The 14,456-nt window shown below is 47.5% G+C and overlaps 1 long non-coding RNA gene and 1 pseudogene across 1 annotated transcript; both read right to left on the reverse strand.

The window, feature by feature from the left end:
* Positions 1 to 4,298: 4,298 nt before the first annotated feature.
* LOC135564946 (uncharacterized) lies at positions 4,299 to 5,404 on the reverse strand. Its single transcript, XR_010461295.1, has 2 exons — positions 5,267 to 5,404; positions 4,299 to 5,109 (listed from the first exon to the last, which is right to left on the reverse strand). It is a non-coding gene; the product is annotated as an uncharacterized LOC135564946 (long non-coding RNA).
* Positions 5,405 to 5,658: 254 nt separating this feature from the next.
* The window catches only part of LOC135564876 (coagulation factor X-like), a 12,370-nt pseudogene continuing 3,572 nt past the window's right edge, over positions 5,659 to 14,456 (reverse strand).

Consider the following 14,456-nt stretch of genomic DNA (forward strand, 5'->3'; position numbering starts at 1 on the left):
GAGAAATCTAGGGTGGGGGCTGGGTGGTTGGTTAGAGCATGAATGGAGAGAAAGTGAGAGGTGGATATGGGGATTATGGTATAATCATAGATATGCCATCATAGACTACTGCCCCTCCATTATATCACATGCACAATTGCGCGTGCGCACACAAATCACATTTATTTATATAGCCCTTTGTACATCAGCTGATATCTCAAAGTGCTGTACAGAAACCTAGCCTAAAACCCCAAACAGCAAGCAATGCAGGTGTAGAAGCACAGTGGCTAGGAAAAACTCCCTAGAAAGGCCAAAACCTAAGAAGAAACTTAGAGAGGAACCAGGCTATGTGGTGTGGCCAGTCCTCTTCTGGCTGTGCCGGGTGGAGATTATAACAGAACATGGCCAAGATGTTCAAATGTTCATAAATGACCAGCATGGTCAAATAATAATAATCATTGGCAGAACAGTTGAAACTGGAGCAGCAGCACGGCCAGGTGGACTAGGGACAGCAAGGAGTCATCATGCCAGGTAGTCCTGAGGCATGGTCCTAGGGCTCAGGTCCTCCGAAAGAAAGAGAGAAAGAGAGAATTAGAGAGAGCAGGACACCGGATAGGACAGGAGAAGTACTCCAGATATAACAAACTGACCCTAGCCCCCCGACACATAAACTACTGCAGCATAAATACTGGAGGCTGAGACAGGAGGGGTCAGGAGACACTGTGGCCCCATCAGAGGACACCCCCGGACAGGGCCAAACAGGAAGGATATAACCCCACCCACTTTGCCAAAGCACAGCCCCCACACCACTAGAGGGATATCTTCAACCATCAACTTACCATCCTGAGACAAGGCCGAGTATAGCCCACAAAGATCTCTGCCACAGCACAACCCAAGGGGGCGCCAACCCAGACAGGAAGATGACATCAGTGACTCACCCCACTCAAGTGACGCACCCCTCCTAGGGACGGTATGAAAGAGCCCTAGTAAGCCAGTGACTCAGCCCCTGTAATAGGGTTAGAGGCAGAGAATCCCAGTGGAAAGAGGGGAACCGGCCAGGCAGAGACAGCAAGGGCGGTTCGTTGCTCCAGAGCCTTTCCGTTCACCTTCACACTCCTGGGCCAGACTACACTCAATCTTAAGACCCACTGAAGAGATGAGTCTTCAGTAAAGACTTAAAGGTTGAGACCGAGTTTGCGTCTCTCACATGGGTAGGCAGACCATTCCATAAAAATGGAGCTCTATAGGAGAAAGCCCTGCCTCCAGCTGTTTGCTTAGAAATTCTAGGGACAATTAGGAGGCCTGCGTCTTGTGACCGTAGCGTACGTGTAGGTATGTACGGCAGGACCAAATCAGAGAGATAGGTAGGAGCAAGCCCATGTAATGCTTTGTAGGTTAGCAGTAAAACCTTGAAATCAGCCCTTGCCTTGACAGGAAGCCAGTGTAGGGAGGCTAGCACTGGAGTAATATGATCAAATTATTTTGTTCTAGTTAGGATTCTAGCAGCCGTATTTAGCACTAACTGAAGTTCATTCAGTGCTTTATCCGGGTAGCCGGAAAGTAGAGCATTGCAGTAGTCTAACCTAGAAGTGACAAAAGCATGGATTAATTTTTCTGCATCATTTTTGGACATAAAGTTTCTGATTTATGCAATGTTACGTAGATGGGAAAAAGCTGTCCTTGACACAGTCTTGATATGTTCTTCAAAAGAGAGATCAGGGTCCAGAGTAATGCCGAGGTCCTTCACAGTTTTATTTGAGACGACTGTACAACCATTAAGATTAATTGTCAGATTCAACAGAAGATCTCTTTGTTTCTTGGGACCTAGAACAAGCATCTCTGTTTTGTCTGAAAGTTTGCAGCCATCCACTTCCTTATGTCTGAAACACATGCTTCTAGCGAGGGCAATTTTGGGGCTTTACCATGTTTCATTGAAATGTACAGCTGTGTATCATCCGCATAGCAGTGAAAGTTAACATTATGTTTTCGAATGACATCCCCAAGAGGTAAAATATATAGTGAAAACAATAGTGGTCCTAAAACGGAACCTTGAGGAACACCGACATTTACAGTTGATTTGTCAGAGGACAAACCATTCACAGAGACAAACTGATATCTTTCCGACAGATACGATCTAAACCAGGCCAGAACTTGTCCGTGTAGACCAATTTGGGTTTCCAATCTCTCCAAAAGAATGTGGTGATCGATGGTATCAAAACTAGCACTAAGGTCTAGGAGCACGAGGACAGATGCAGAGCCTCGGTCTGATGCCATTAAAAGGTCATTTACCACCTTCACAAGTGCAGTCTCAGTGCTATGATGGGGTCTAAAACCAGACATATACATTGTTTGTCTTCAGGAAGGCAGTGAGTTGCTGCGCAACAGCCTTTTCTAAAATTTTTGAGAGGAATGTTAGAGGAATATTTTCTGGGTCAAGGTTTGGCTCTTTCAAGAGAGGCTTTATTACTTCCACTTTTGCAGTGAGTTTTGATGTACACACCCCCACACACACACACACACACACACACACACACACACACACACACACACACACACACACACACACACACACACACACATCCTCAGCTGGAGACATGGTGGATTTGAGGTCACAGCATGTGGCTAGTATAGGGGGTTATGGGGTAGCTAGTGGATTACAGTTTTGTAGGGCAGCAGTCCGATTTATAGTTAAGTACACCGACAGGACAGACCACCAACCTACACATTACCCCTAAACTCTCTCTCTCTCTCTGAAGATGAGTACAGCTATTTAGATACTGGCTTTGTCCTGAAATGACACCCTATTCCTTTTACAGTGCACTACTTTTACAGACCCTGGTCAAATATAGTGCACTACTTAGGGAATAGGGTGCCATTTGGGTCGTAATCACTGTTAACTAGATTCCCCAGCTGTCTCTATCACATTGCAATGTTTTTTTCTGTCAGCTCAAAGTGAGAGCACTTTATATTAAGGGCCATAATCCCACTTCTCTCTGTCACATCAATAACAGGCTCTCTCATGTTCCTCCATTCTCACCTTTTCATCAAACCCAGTGAGTCGCATTCCCTAAACCGCTCTCTCTCTCTCCACCTCCTTTTTCATTCTCTACATTAGAGTTGCCATATTGGGGGAATTTTTTTCCATCTTACAAATTGACTACTTCGGCTGTGTTTACTGCCCAATTCTGATATTTTTACACTAATTGGTCTTTTTGACCAATCACATCAGATTTCTTCCACATCAGATCTTCTCAGAGCTAATATGATTGTTCAAAAGACCAATTAGTGAAAAAAATATCAGAATTGGGCTGCCTGTGTGAATGCTGCCTTATAGTAGATTTGGTGGGAATTTTGCTCAGTTTCTGTGTGAAAGTGTCAATTAAATGTGGCAACACTGCTGTGTATCCACCTGAAGTGTCCGCGTTGTTTTCTACACATTGCCCATTTCCTGCAGGGCTGGGCAGTACTGGTGTGCTTGTCTCAGGACTGCGGTGCGAAAGGATGTGGCAGGGCCAGCACACGGGGCCAGGCACAGGAAGGAAGGAGCTCCACTCAAATTCATCTCTATTGGACAGAGGCTAAAGGAGCTGGGGGCATATTTTGGAGCCAGGAGACATCTCCTAGGAGAATGCCATGGCAACCAGGGCCCCAAAGCGGCGAGGGCCCCCAGGCTTTGGCAGGGGTGTTCCGACTCCCCTTTTCAAGTGCCCGATCAAAAGTGTCAGGAAAGGTTCTGTTATTGGCCATTTGGCGTCTCTCCTTTCTTTTCTTTGTCTTTCTTCCCTTGCCCCGCCTCTCTTTCTTGGGTTACACAGGAGGCTGGGAGCTGCCCCGGACCAGGCCGAGGTCGCCAAGGAGGCTGTGAGAAGATGGAGAGTAGTGTCTTTGCAATGGATTGTGGGAAAATGTTGCCAAACAACGCTAGGGGAATGTGGCTGTGATGGCAGCTTGATATTAGACACAATAGTGAAATGATGTAGCGTCTGTAGCAGTGGGAGTAAAGTGATCATTCTAGACTCAAATGACAGCTATTACAGATAAGATCACCAAATCTGTCTGTGTGAGTCTCCTGCTTCTTGCTAGATTGCTCTCGGCATGCTAGTGGAAGTCCTTTACACCAGGAAAAGCAGTGCTTCTGATCCATATAAGAGCTTTGAGAAGGTGCTGAGATCAACGTAGGCTACAGTTGACGGCATTGCAAAGTTATAGACGGCTTCACTCGTCGTCATTGTGACACATTTACTTTGACAGAGATGTTCCTTAATGCGCTGCAGAACATTGACCCATATTCCTCAGTAATTAATTAAACTGACACCAGATCAGAGGTGAACTTTTATTAATACATTCTTAGTAAAGTGATTAACATTAAAAGGTATACAGTGCAATTACCAACCCTTCTCTCCAAGAAAAGAACATCAGTTAAGAGTAAGACAAGAGCAACAGAACACGCATGCTGCATTATTTAATGTTCCCCTAGTCTATCTGCAGTCAGCCAGGTACTATATTTGGTAGGACATGATACAATAGTATTTTAATGAAAAGACCGCCACCTTGTGGGATAACCAGAGAACTACACAGATGTGGGTTGTGTTCATTAGGGCAGTGGTTCCCAACCTTTTTCGCTAACTGTACCATCAACAGAATTTTGCTTTGCCTAGAGAACCCCTGAAATACCCCCGCACGTACATTTTACCAGTAAACTTATGGTCTCATGAGTCTTCTCAAGTACCCCCAACTCATATACTATACGAAAGGTGGAAATCAACTTATAGGCCTAATTATTATTTTGAAAAAATTAAAAGACAACGGATAATTTAAGCAAAAAGACATCAGCCATACGGACAACCAGACCCTTCCAATGAAAAAGGACCTAAGATAAGAGTACGGTATGTTACACAAACGGAATGCATCTCAATTTCCCCCATTTTCTCTGGCCCTCTCTTTACGTTGTGTTTTCCCTCCTTCATCATGCTCCCTGTTCAGCTGTCTTCCTCCCTCCTCTTCTCCTCCCACATGACCCCTATCCCTTTCCACCTCTATCCAATATTACAATATCCTTCATCATGCTCCCTGTTCAGCTGTCTTCCCTCCCTCCTCTTCTCCTCCCACATGACCCCTATCCCTTTCCACCTCTATCCAATATTACAATATCCTTCATCATGCTCCCTGTTCAGCTGTCTTCCTCCCTCCTATTCTCCTCCCCATGACCCCTATCTCCCTCTATCCCAATATCATGAGCTGTCTTCCCTCCCTCCTCTTCTCCTCCCATGACCCTATCCCTTTCCACCTCTATCCAATATTACAATATCCTTCATTTATTTATTTCCTTGACAGTGTCACCTCCGTTCTCCCTGTCTTGTCTTCCCTAATTCCTATCCATTTTAGCCTTTGTCCAATACCATCAACCCTCACAATTATTCTCCTAAACCCCCAACCTCTCCCTCTCTTCCCTGTACCCTCCCTCCCCTGATCCCCACTACCCCTGAATCCCAAACCCCTAGTCCCTAGCCACAAAGCACTTATATAGATCTGAGATGATTGGACCGGTATAAGCAATATGGTGGTAGCTCCATCTGGCCTTCTGATAGGCCAGACGGGAATTGGCGCATATAGCTTAAGGACATCTTTCCAATCCTCTCAGATCTACCCTACTGCATAGGGGTGGGGACTAGTGGTTGATTTGGGATTCAGAGCCCCCCTTGGCGTGAGTCCATGAGGGGCTGCAGCCAGAGCAGGAAGCGGGACACCTTCTGGTAGATGTAACCCTGACTACAGTCTGCCCCTGCTGGTCTGGAGACTACCCCGGTCAGATAGAACACCTCCTGTGGAGAGATAGGATGGGACTCCCGGCCCCAGGATGCAGTCACCCTTGGGTCTCACCGTCGTACAGCCCATCTTGTTGGTGACCAACCCCGGGTGCCTCTCCACACACTGGGGCAAACGCTCATATGCCAGGTGGTTGAGAGTGAGCGGGCCTTGGACCTCCGTGGCGTCCACGGGTCCTTCCAGCCAGTGACCACGGCCGGATACTCGCCAGTCATCAGGACGACCTCTGCAAAGTCACGTTCGGGCAGGCAGGCAGCGACCACATGTTTCTTATAGACGATGCGCTCGCGGAGCTCGGGGGGGCCAGGTCGTTGTCAGGGCGACCGGGTGCGTAGCGGGGGTGGGCGTGGACGACTTGGACATAGAGCGTCTGTTCGCCATCTTCAGATGCGGTTAGGCGCTTGCCTGGGAGGGAGGGACGAAGTACTCAAAATCAATAAAGGAACACATACTGTAAAGCAAATCAAAACATACCCTCGCACACACACGCAGGAATGAATGCACACATGTACACACACACACACCACTTCCACCACCAGTGGAGCCTGAGCCTGTAGACTGGACATGATGCCCCATGATGAGCACTCACCGACAGCCACCTGGAAGTTGACGTATTTCTGGGCACACTGGGCTGTAGTTAGAACCAGGTTCTCCTTCAGAATGACACCACTACAGAACCCTACAGACTCTGTACTCTTCAGAATGGCCTGCACAATGACAACACAACAGTTACAATATACAGCAGAGATGACACAAAATACATTATCACAACTATGGAATATTGGGTTAATGTGCTGCAGCTTTGATAGTGAGGGTTGACTTCATGAGAACAATGAATCTGAGAGCATAGTAGTGCCTGTCAGTGGACAGTGTGTACCTAGTTTGAATTGTGTGTGTGTGTGTGTGTGTGTGTGTGTGTGTGTGTGTGTGTGTGTGTGTGTACCTCATAGTGGTGTGTGTTTTTCCTACCTGCCAGGGACACTCTCCAGAGTTGCAGGCTAGTCCCTCAAAGTTGCTGGCGATGTTGGTTGACTGTCTCTTTGTCCACTGGCTTAGGCTGCTCACCTTCCCACAGGGGAATGTCACTGAGAGGGATGGAGGAGAATTACTGAGTATAGTTTAATATAGTACAGTTTAGTATCTAGTATAGCATAGCATTAGCCTCAAATGCACGAACCATCCTGATCTCGCAAGGCTTACATTCTGTTTCACTATCCGCTAGTGAGATCAGGATGTTGCGTATGAGGCTAGAGTATCATAGTACAGTACAGAATCACTTAACATATAGGATAGCATAGTATAGTATAGCATAGTAGTATATGGTGACTGACCTGCAGGAACACACTTCACCCTCTCCTTCTCCTCTAGTTTCCAGCCACGGGCACAGGAACACTCATAGGACTGGTATCCTGGCTTACAGAACTGACTGCAGCCCTTGGTCTTGTCCAACATACACACTGTCTGATCTACAATCACACACAGAGAGAAAGACAGAGAAAGGTGGAGAGGCTTCTTCACTGTTGACGTTTTTACTACATAAGTTCCCCACCAACTCGGTGTTGGGTCCTTCACGTCTCTCACCTGTCTCACAGTGGACTCCAAAGAAGCCTGACTTGCAGACACAGTCGTATCCCCCAACACAGCCAGCTGTCTGAGCACATGGCTCCATTCTTACACGGCTTCTCTGCACACTGGTCCCCATCTGTACACACACAGGGTTAACAACACAGCCAGTCAAATGGTACATTCAGTAATACAAGACACATGTTCTGGGGTGAAGCTATTTTAACTGTCACACCAAATCACATGGATTTCAACTGAGTGGTAACCCAAATACTAAGAACTCTGATATGTTCCACTCAGATACACTTGTTCTGACAAAGATGAACAAACAAAGTCCACTGTCAGTTTGATTCAAAATCTACAGAATCATCAGAAGTCCACTGTCAGTTTGATTCAAAATGTCTACAGAATCATCAGAAGTCCACTGTCAGTTTGTCTATTCAGAAGTCCACTGTCAGTGACTGTCTACAGAATCATCAGAAGTCCACTGTCAGTTTGATTCAAAATGTCTACAGAATCATCAGAAGTCCACTGTCAGTTTGATTCACAATGACTACAGAATCATCAGAAGTCCACTGTCAATTCACAATGTCTAGTCCACAATGTCTACAGAATCACTGATGTCAGTTTGATTCAAAATGACTACAGAAGTCCACTGTCAGTTTGATTCAAAATGTCTACAGAATCATCAGAAGTCCACTGTCAGTTTGATTCACAATGTCTACAGAATCATCAACTGTCAGTTTGATTCAAAATGTCTACAGAATCATCAGAAGTCCACTGTCAGTTTGATTCACAATGACTACAGAATCATCAGAAGTCCACTGTCAGTTTGATTCACAATGTCTACAGAATCATCAGAAGTCCACTGTCAGTTTGATTCAAAATGTCTACAGAATCATCAGAAGTCCACTGTCAGTTTGATTCAAAATGTCTACAGAATCATCAGAAGTCCACTGTCAGTTTGATTCATGTCTACAGAATCATCAGAAGTCCACTGTCAGTTTGATTCAAAATGTCTACAGAATCCACTGTCAGTTTGATTCACAATGTCCACTGTCCAGTTTTGATTCAAAATGTCTACAAAATCATCAGAAGTCCACTGTCAGTTTGATTCACAATGTCTACAGAATCATCAGAAGTCCACTGTCAGTTTGATTCAAAATGTCTACAGAATCAGAACTGTCAGTTTGATTCAATGTCTCAGTTTGATTCAAAATCATCAGTCCACTGTCAGTTTGATTCCATCAGAAGTCCACTGTCAGTTTGATTCACAAACAGAATCATCCACTGTCAGTTTGATTCAAAATGTCTACACATCAGAAGTCCAGTTTTGATTCACAATGTCTAGAATCATCAGTCCACTGTCAGTTTGATTCAGAATCATCAGAAGTCCACTGTCAGTTTGATTCAAAATGACTACAGAATCATCAGAATCCACTGTCAGTTTGATTCGAGTCCACTGTCAGTTTGATTCAAAATGTCTACAGAATCATCAGAAGTCCACTGTCAGTTTGATTCACAATGTCTGTCAGTTTGATTCAGAATCATCAGAAGTCCACTGTCAGTTTGATTCACAATGTCTACAGAATCATCAGAAGTCCACTGTCAGTTTGATTCAAAATGTCTACAGAATCATCAGAAGTCCACTGTCAGTTTGATTCACAATGTTACAGAATCATCAGAAGTCCACTCAGTTTGATTCAAATGTCTACAGAATCATCAGAAGTCCACTGTCAGTTTGATTCAAATGTCTAGTTTGATTCAAAATGAATCATCAGAAGTCCACTGTCAGTTTGATTCAAATGTCTACAAAATGAATCATCAGAAGTCCACAAAATGTCAGTTTCCACTGTCAGTTTGATTCAAAATGTCTACAGAATCATCAGAAGTCCACTGTCAGTTTGATTCAAAATGTCTACAGAATCATCAGTTTGATTCAGTCCAGAATCATGTCCACTGTCAGTTTGATTCAAAATGTTTCATCAGAAGTCCACTGTCAGTTTGATTCAAATGTCTACAGAATCATCAGAAGTCCACTGTCAGTTTGATTCACAATGTCTAAGAATCATCAGAAGTCCACTGTCAGTTTGATTCACAATGTCTACAGAATCATCAGTCCACTGTCAGTTTGATTCCACTGTCAGTTTGATCATTCAGTTTGATTCAATGTCTACAGAATCATCAGAAGTCCACTGTCAGTTTGATTCACAATGTCTACAGAATCATCCACTGAATTCACAATGTCCAGAATCTGTCCACTGTTTTGATTCAAAATTCAAAATGACTATCAGAATCCACTGTCCAGAAGCAAGAAGATAGATTTAAAAAAGATGAGTCAGAAGCAAGGAAAGGAGGAAGGTTTGGAGGTTGTTAAAGAGGATGTCTGAGGTGAGAAAAGGAAGGATGAGCAGGAGGTGGGAAAGAAGGGAGTCTAATAGAGGGAGGTGGAGGAAATAAATCTGTTCAGTGGGAAGAGGGAGCATGTCTACAGGCCACTGTCAGTTTGATTCTCACAGGCGGTAGGAGTCCTGGAAGATCTCCTGGCCTCCTCGTAGTTGCAGACCTCCTCCAGACACTCCCTCTCCAGGTTGGCAGGAGCAGGCTCTCCTCGTTGCCCACGTTGGCCCTCTTCTGGCGGGATAAGGTGATTACTTCACTGGCCTCCTGCTTGTCCAGGAACACTGGGGGGGGGTTTAGTTGTTGTACTTTGATACTCTTTCACAAAAATATATATTTTTTTATCTCAATGGATAGTCTATTTTTCATATAACCTGATTCCACTTAAATAGTTAGGTCACACATTTGAAAATAGTTTAATACAGATTCTCGGCCTAAATCTGTCAAATCTATGTAGTAGAGTACAAAAGTAACATTCTTTGTTACTAATTAACTAAGGCCTAAACCCAGTGCCAAAAAAGCACAGAACTACACCAATAGACCTAAACACTCTTCACACAGTACCTTTGACTCTACGGATCCCCACTCCCAAAAAAGGTCTCAGATTCCATTAAGAATGTAGCCTAATGCCTCCATGACAAACTATCCTTGTCTAATGTCATCCTGCCCCTTTCCATGTCCTTTCTAGTGGATAAACAGGCCCCTTCCCTGTCCTGGTGTCCTGTCTAGTGGATAAACAGGCCCCTTCCCATGTCCTGCCTACTGGATAAACAGGCCCCTTCCCTGTCCTGGTGTCCTGTCTCCTGGATAAACAGACCCCTTCCCTGTCCTGGTGTCCAGTCTCCTGGATAAACAGGTCCCTTCCCTGTCCTGGTGTCCTGTCTAGTGGATAAATAGGCCCCTTCCCTGTCCTGGTGTCCTGTCTAGTGGATAAACAGGCCCCTTCCCTTACCTGTCCTGGTGTCCTGTCTAGTGGATAAACAGGTCCCTTCCCTGTCCTGGTGTCCGGTCTCCTGGATAAACAGGTCCCTTACCTGTCCTGGTGTCCTGTCTAGTGGATAAACAGGCCCCTTCCCTGTCCTGGTGTCCTGTCTAGTGGATAAACAGGTCCATTCCCTGTCCTGGTGTCCTGTCTAGTGGATAAACAGACCCCTTCCCTGTCCTGGTGTCCTGTCTAGTGGATAAACAGGCCCCTTCCCTGTCCTGGTGTCCTGTCTCCTGGATAAACAGGCCCCTTCCCTGTCCTGGTGTCCTGCCCCTTCCCTGTCCTGGTGTCCTGTGTAGTGGATAAACAGGCCCCTTCCCATGTCCTGGTGTCCTGTCTACCGGATAAACAGACCCCTTCCCTGTCCTGGTGTCCTGTCTAGTGGATAAACAGGCCCCTTCCCTGTCCTGGTGTCCTGTCTAGTGGATAAACAGGCCCCTTCCCTGTCCTGGTGTCCTGTTTAGTGGATAAACAGGCCCCTTCCCTTCCCTGTCCTGGTGTCCTGTCTAGTGGATAAACAGGCCCCTTCCCTGTCCTGGTGTCCTGTCTAGTGGATAAATAGACCCCTTCCCTGTCCTGGTGTCCTGTCTAGTGGATAAACAGGCCCCTTCCCTGTCCTGGTGTCCTGTCTAGTGGATAAAACAGACCTGGTGTCCTGTCCCTTCCCTGTCCTGGTGTCCTGTCTAGTGGATAAACAGGCCCCTTCCCTTCCCTGTCCTGGTGTCCTGTCTAGTGGATAAACAGGCCCCTTCCTGTCCTGTCCTGTCTAGTGTCCTGTCCCTAGTGGATAAACAGGCCCCTTCCCTTCCCTGTCCTGGTGTCCTGTCTGAGTGGATAAACAGACCCCTTCCCTGTCCTGGTGTCCTGTCTAGTGGATAAACAGGCCCCTTCCCTTACCTGTCCTGGTGTCCTGTCTAGTGGATAAACAGACCCCTTCCCTGTCCCCTTCCCCTTCCCTGTCCTGGTGTCCTGTCTAGTGGATAAACAGGCCCCTTCCCTACCTGGTGTCCTGTCTAGTGGATAAACAGGCCCTTCCTTCCTGAGTGTCCTGTCCTGGTGTCCTGTCTAGTGGATAAACAGGCCCCTTCCCTTACCTGTCCTGGTGTCCTGTCTAGTGGATAAACAGACCCCTTCCCTGTCCTGGTGTCCTGTCTAGTGGATAAACAGGCCCCTTCCCTTACCTGTCCTGGTGTCCTGTCTACCGGATAAACAGGCCCCTTCCCTGTCCTGGTGTCCTGTCTAGTGGATAAACAGGCCCATTCCCTTACCTGGTGTCCTGTCTAGTGGATAAACAGGCCCCTTCCCTGTCCTGGTGTCCTGTCTAGTGGATAAACAGGCCCCTTCCCTGTCCTGATGTCCTGTCTAGTGGATAAACAGGCCCCTTCCCCTTCCTGTCTTGGACCTGTCCTGGTGTCCTGTCTAGTGGATAAACAGGCCCCTTCCCTGTCCTGGTGTCCTGTCTAGTGGATAAACAGGCCCCTTCCCTGTCCTGGTGTCCTGTCTAGTGGATAAACAGACCCTTCCCTGTCCTGGTGTCCTGTTTAGTGGATAAACAGGCCCCTTCCCTGTCCTGGTGTCCTGTCTAGTGGATAAACAGGCCCCTTCCCTTCCCTGTCCTGGTGTCTGTCTAGTGGATAAACAGGCCCCTTCCCCTGGTGTCCTGTGTACCTGTCCTGGTGTGGATAAACCTGTCTAGTGGATAAAACAGGCCCCTTACCCTTCCCTGTCTGGTGTCCTGTCTAGTGGATAAACAGGCCCCTTCCCTTCCCTGTCCTGGTGTCCTGTCTGAGTGGATAAACAGGTCCCTTCTCTGTCCTGGTGTCCTGTCTAGTGGATAAACAGGCCCCTTCCCTTCCCTGTCCTGGTGTCCTGTCTAGTGGATAAACAGGCCCCTTCCCTGTCCTGGTGTCCTGTCTAGTGGATAAACGGGCCCCTTCCTGTCTTCCCTGTCTGAGTGTCCTGTCTAGTGGATAAACAGGCCCCTTCCCTTCCTGGTGTCTGTCCTTCCCTGGTGTCCTGTCTAGTGGATAAACAGGCCCCTTCCCTTCCCTGTCTAATAGTGGATAAACAGTGGTGTCTGTCTAGTGGATAAACAGGCCCCTTCCCTGTCGGTGTCCTGTCTGGTGTCCTGTCCTAGTGGATAAACAGACCCCTTCCCTGTCCTGGTGTCTGTTTAGTGGATAAACAGGCCCCTCCTGGTGTCTGTCTGGTGGAGGCCCCTGGATAAAGCAGGCCTTCCCTTACCTGTCCTGGTGTCCTGTCTAGTGGATAAACAGGCCCCTTCCCTGTCCTGGTGTCCTGTCTAGTGGATAAAAGGCCCTTTCCTGGGTGTCCTGTCTAGTGGATAAACAGGCCCCTTCCCTTCCTGTCTGGTGTCCTGTCTAGTGGATAAACAGACCCCTTCCCTGGTGTCCTGGTGGATAAGCCCCCTTCCCTTCCCTGTCTTGTCTGTCTAGTGGATAAACAGGCCCCTTACCCCTGTCCTGGTGTCCTGTCTGAGTGGATAAGCAGGCCCCTTCCCTGTCCTGGTGTCCTGTCTAGTGGATAAACAGGCCCCTTCCCTGTCCTGGTGTCCTGTCTAGTGGATAAACAGGCCCCCTTCCCTTCCCTGTCCTGGTGTCCTGTCTAGTGGATAAACAGGCCCCTTACCTGTCCGGTGTCTAGTGGATAAACAGTTCCCTGTCTGGTGTCCTGTCTAGTGGATAAACAGACCCCTTCCCTGTCTAGTGGATAAACAGAGGCCCCTTACCTGTCCTGGTGTCCTGTCTAGTGGATAAACAGGCCCCTTCCCTTCCCTGTCCTGGTGTCACTGTCTAGTGGATAAACAGGCCCCTTCCTGGTGTCCTGTCCTGAGTGGATCTTCCCTGGTGTCCTGTCTAGTGGATAAATAGACCCTTCCCTGTCCTGGTGTCTGTCTAGTGGATAAACAGGCCCCTTCCTATCCTGGTGTCACTGTCTAGTGGATAAACAGACCCCTTCCCATATCCTGGTGTCCTGTTTAGTGGATAAACAGGCCCCTTCCCTGTCCTGGTGTCCTGTCTAGTGGATAAACAGGCCCTTCCCTTCCCTGTCTGGTGTCTGTCCTAGTGGATAAACAGGCCCCTTCCTTACCTGTCCTGGTGTCCTGTCTAGTGGATAAACAGACCCCTTCCCCTGTCCTGGTGTCCTGTCTAGTGGATAAACAGACCCTTTTTCCCTGTCCTGGTGTCCTGTCTAGTGGATAAACAGGCCCCTTCCCTGTCCTGGTGTCCTGTCTGAGTGGATAAACAGGCCCCTTCCCCTGTCCTGGTGTCCTGTCTAGTGGATAAACAGACCCCTTCCCTGTCCTGGTGTCCTGTCTAGTGGATAAACAGGCCCCCTTCCCTGTCCTGGTGTCCTGTCTAGTGGATAAACAGGCCCCTTCCCTGTCCTGGTGTCCTGTCTAGTGGATAAACAGACCCTTCCCTGTCCTGGTGTCCTGTCTAGTGGATAAACAGGCCCCTTCCCTTACCTGTCCTGGTGTCCTGTCTAGTGGATAAACAGGCCCCTTCCCTGTCCTGGTGTCCTGTCTAGTGGATAAACAGGCCCCTTCCCCTGTCCTGGTGTCCTGTCTAGTGGATAAACAGACCCCTTCCCTGTCCTGGTGTCCTGTCTAGTGGATAAACAGGCCCCTTCCCTTACCTGTCCTGGTGTCCTGTCTAGTGGATAAACAGGCCCCTTCCCT

Source organism: Oncorhynchus nerka, linkage group LG26 (genome assembly GCF_034236695.1).
Source record: "Oncorhynchus nerka isolate Pitt River linkage group LG26, Oner_Uvic_2.0, whole genome shotgun sequence".
NCBI classification, from domain to species: Eukaryota; Metazoa; Chordata; class Actinopteri; order Salmoniformes; family Salmonidae; genus Oncorhynchus; species Oncorhynchus nerka.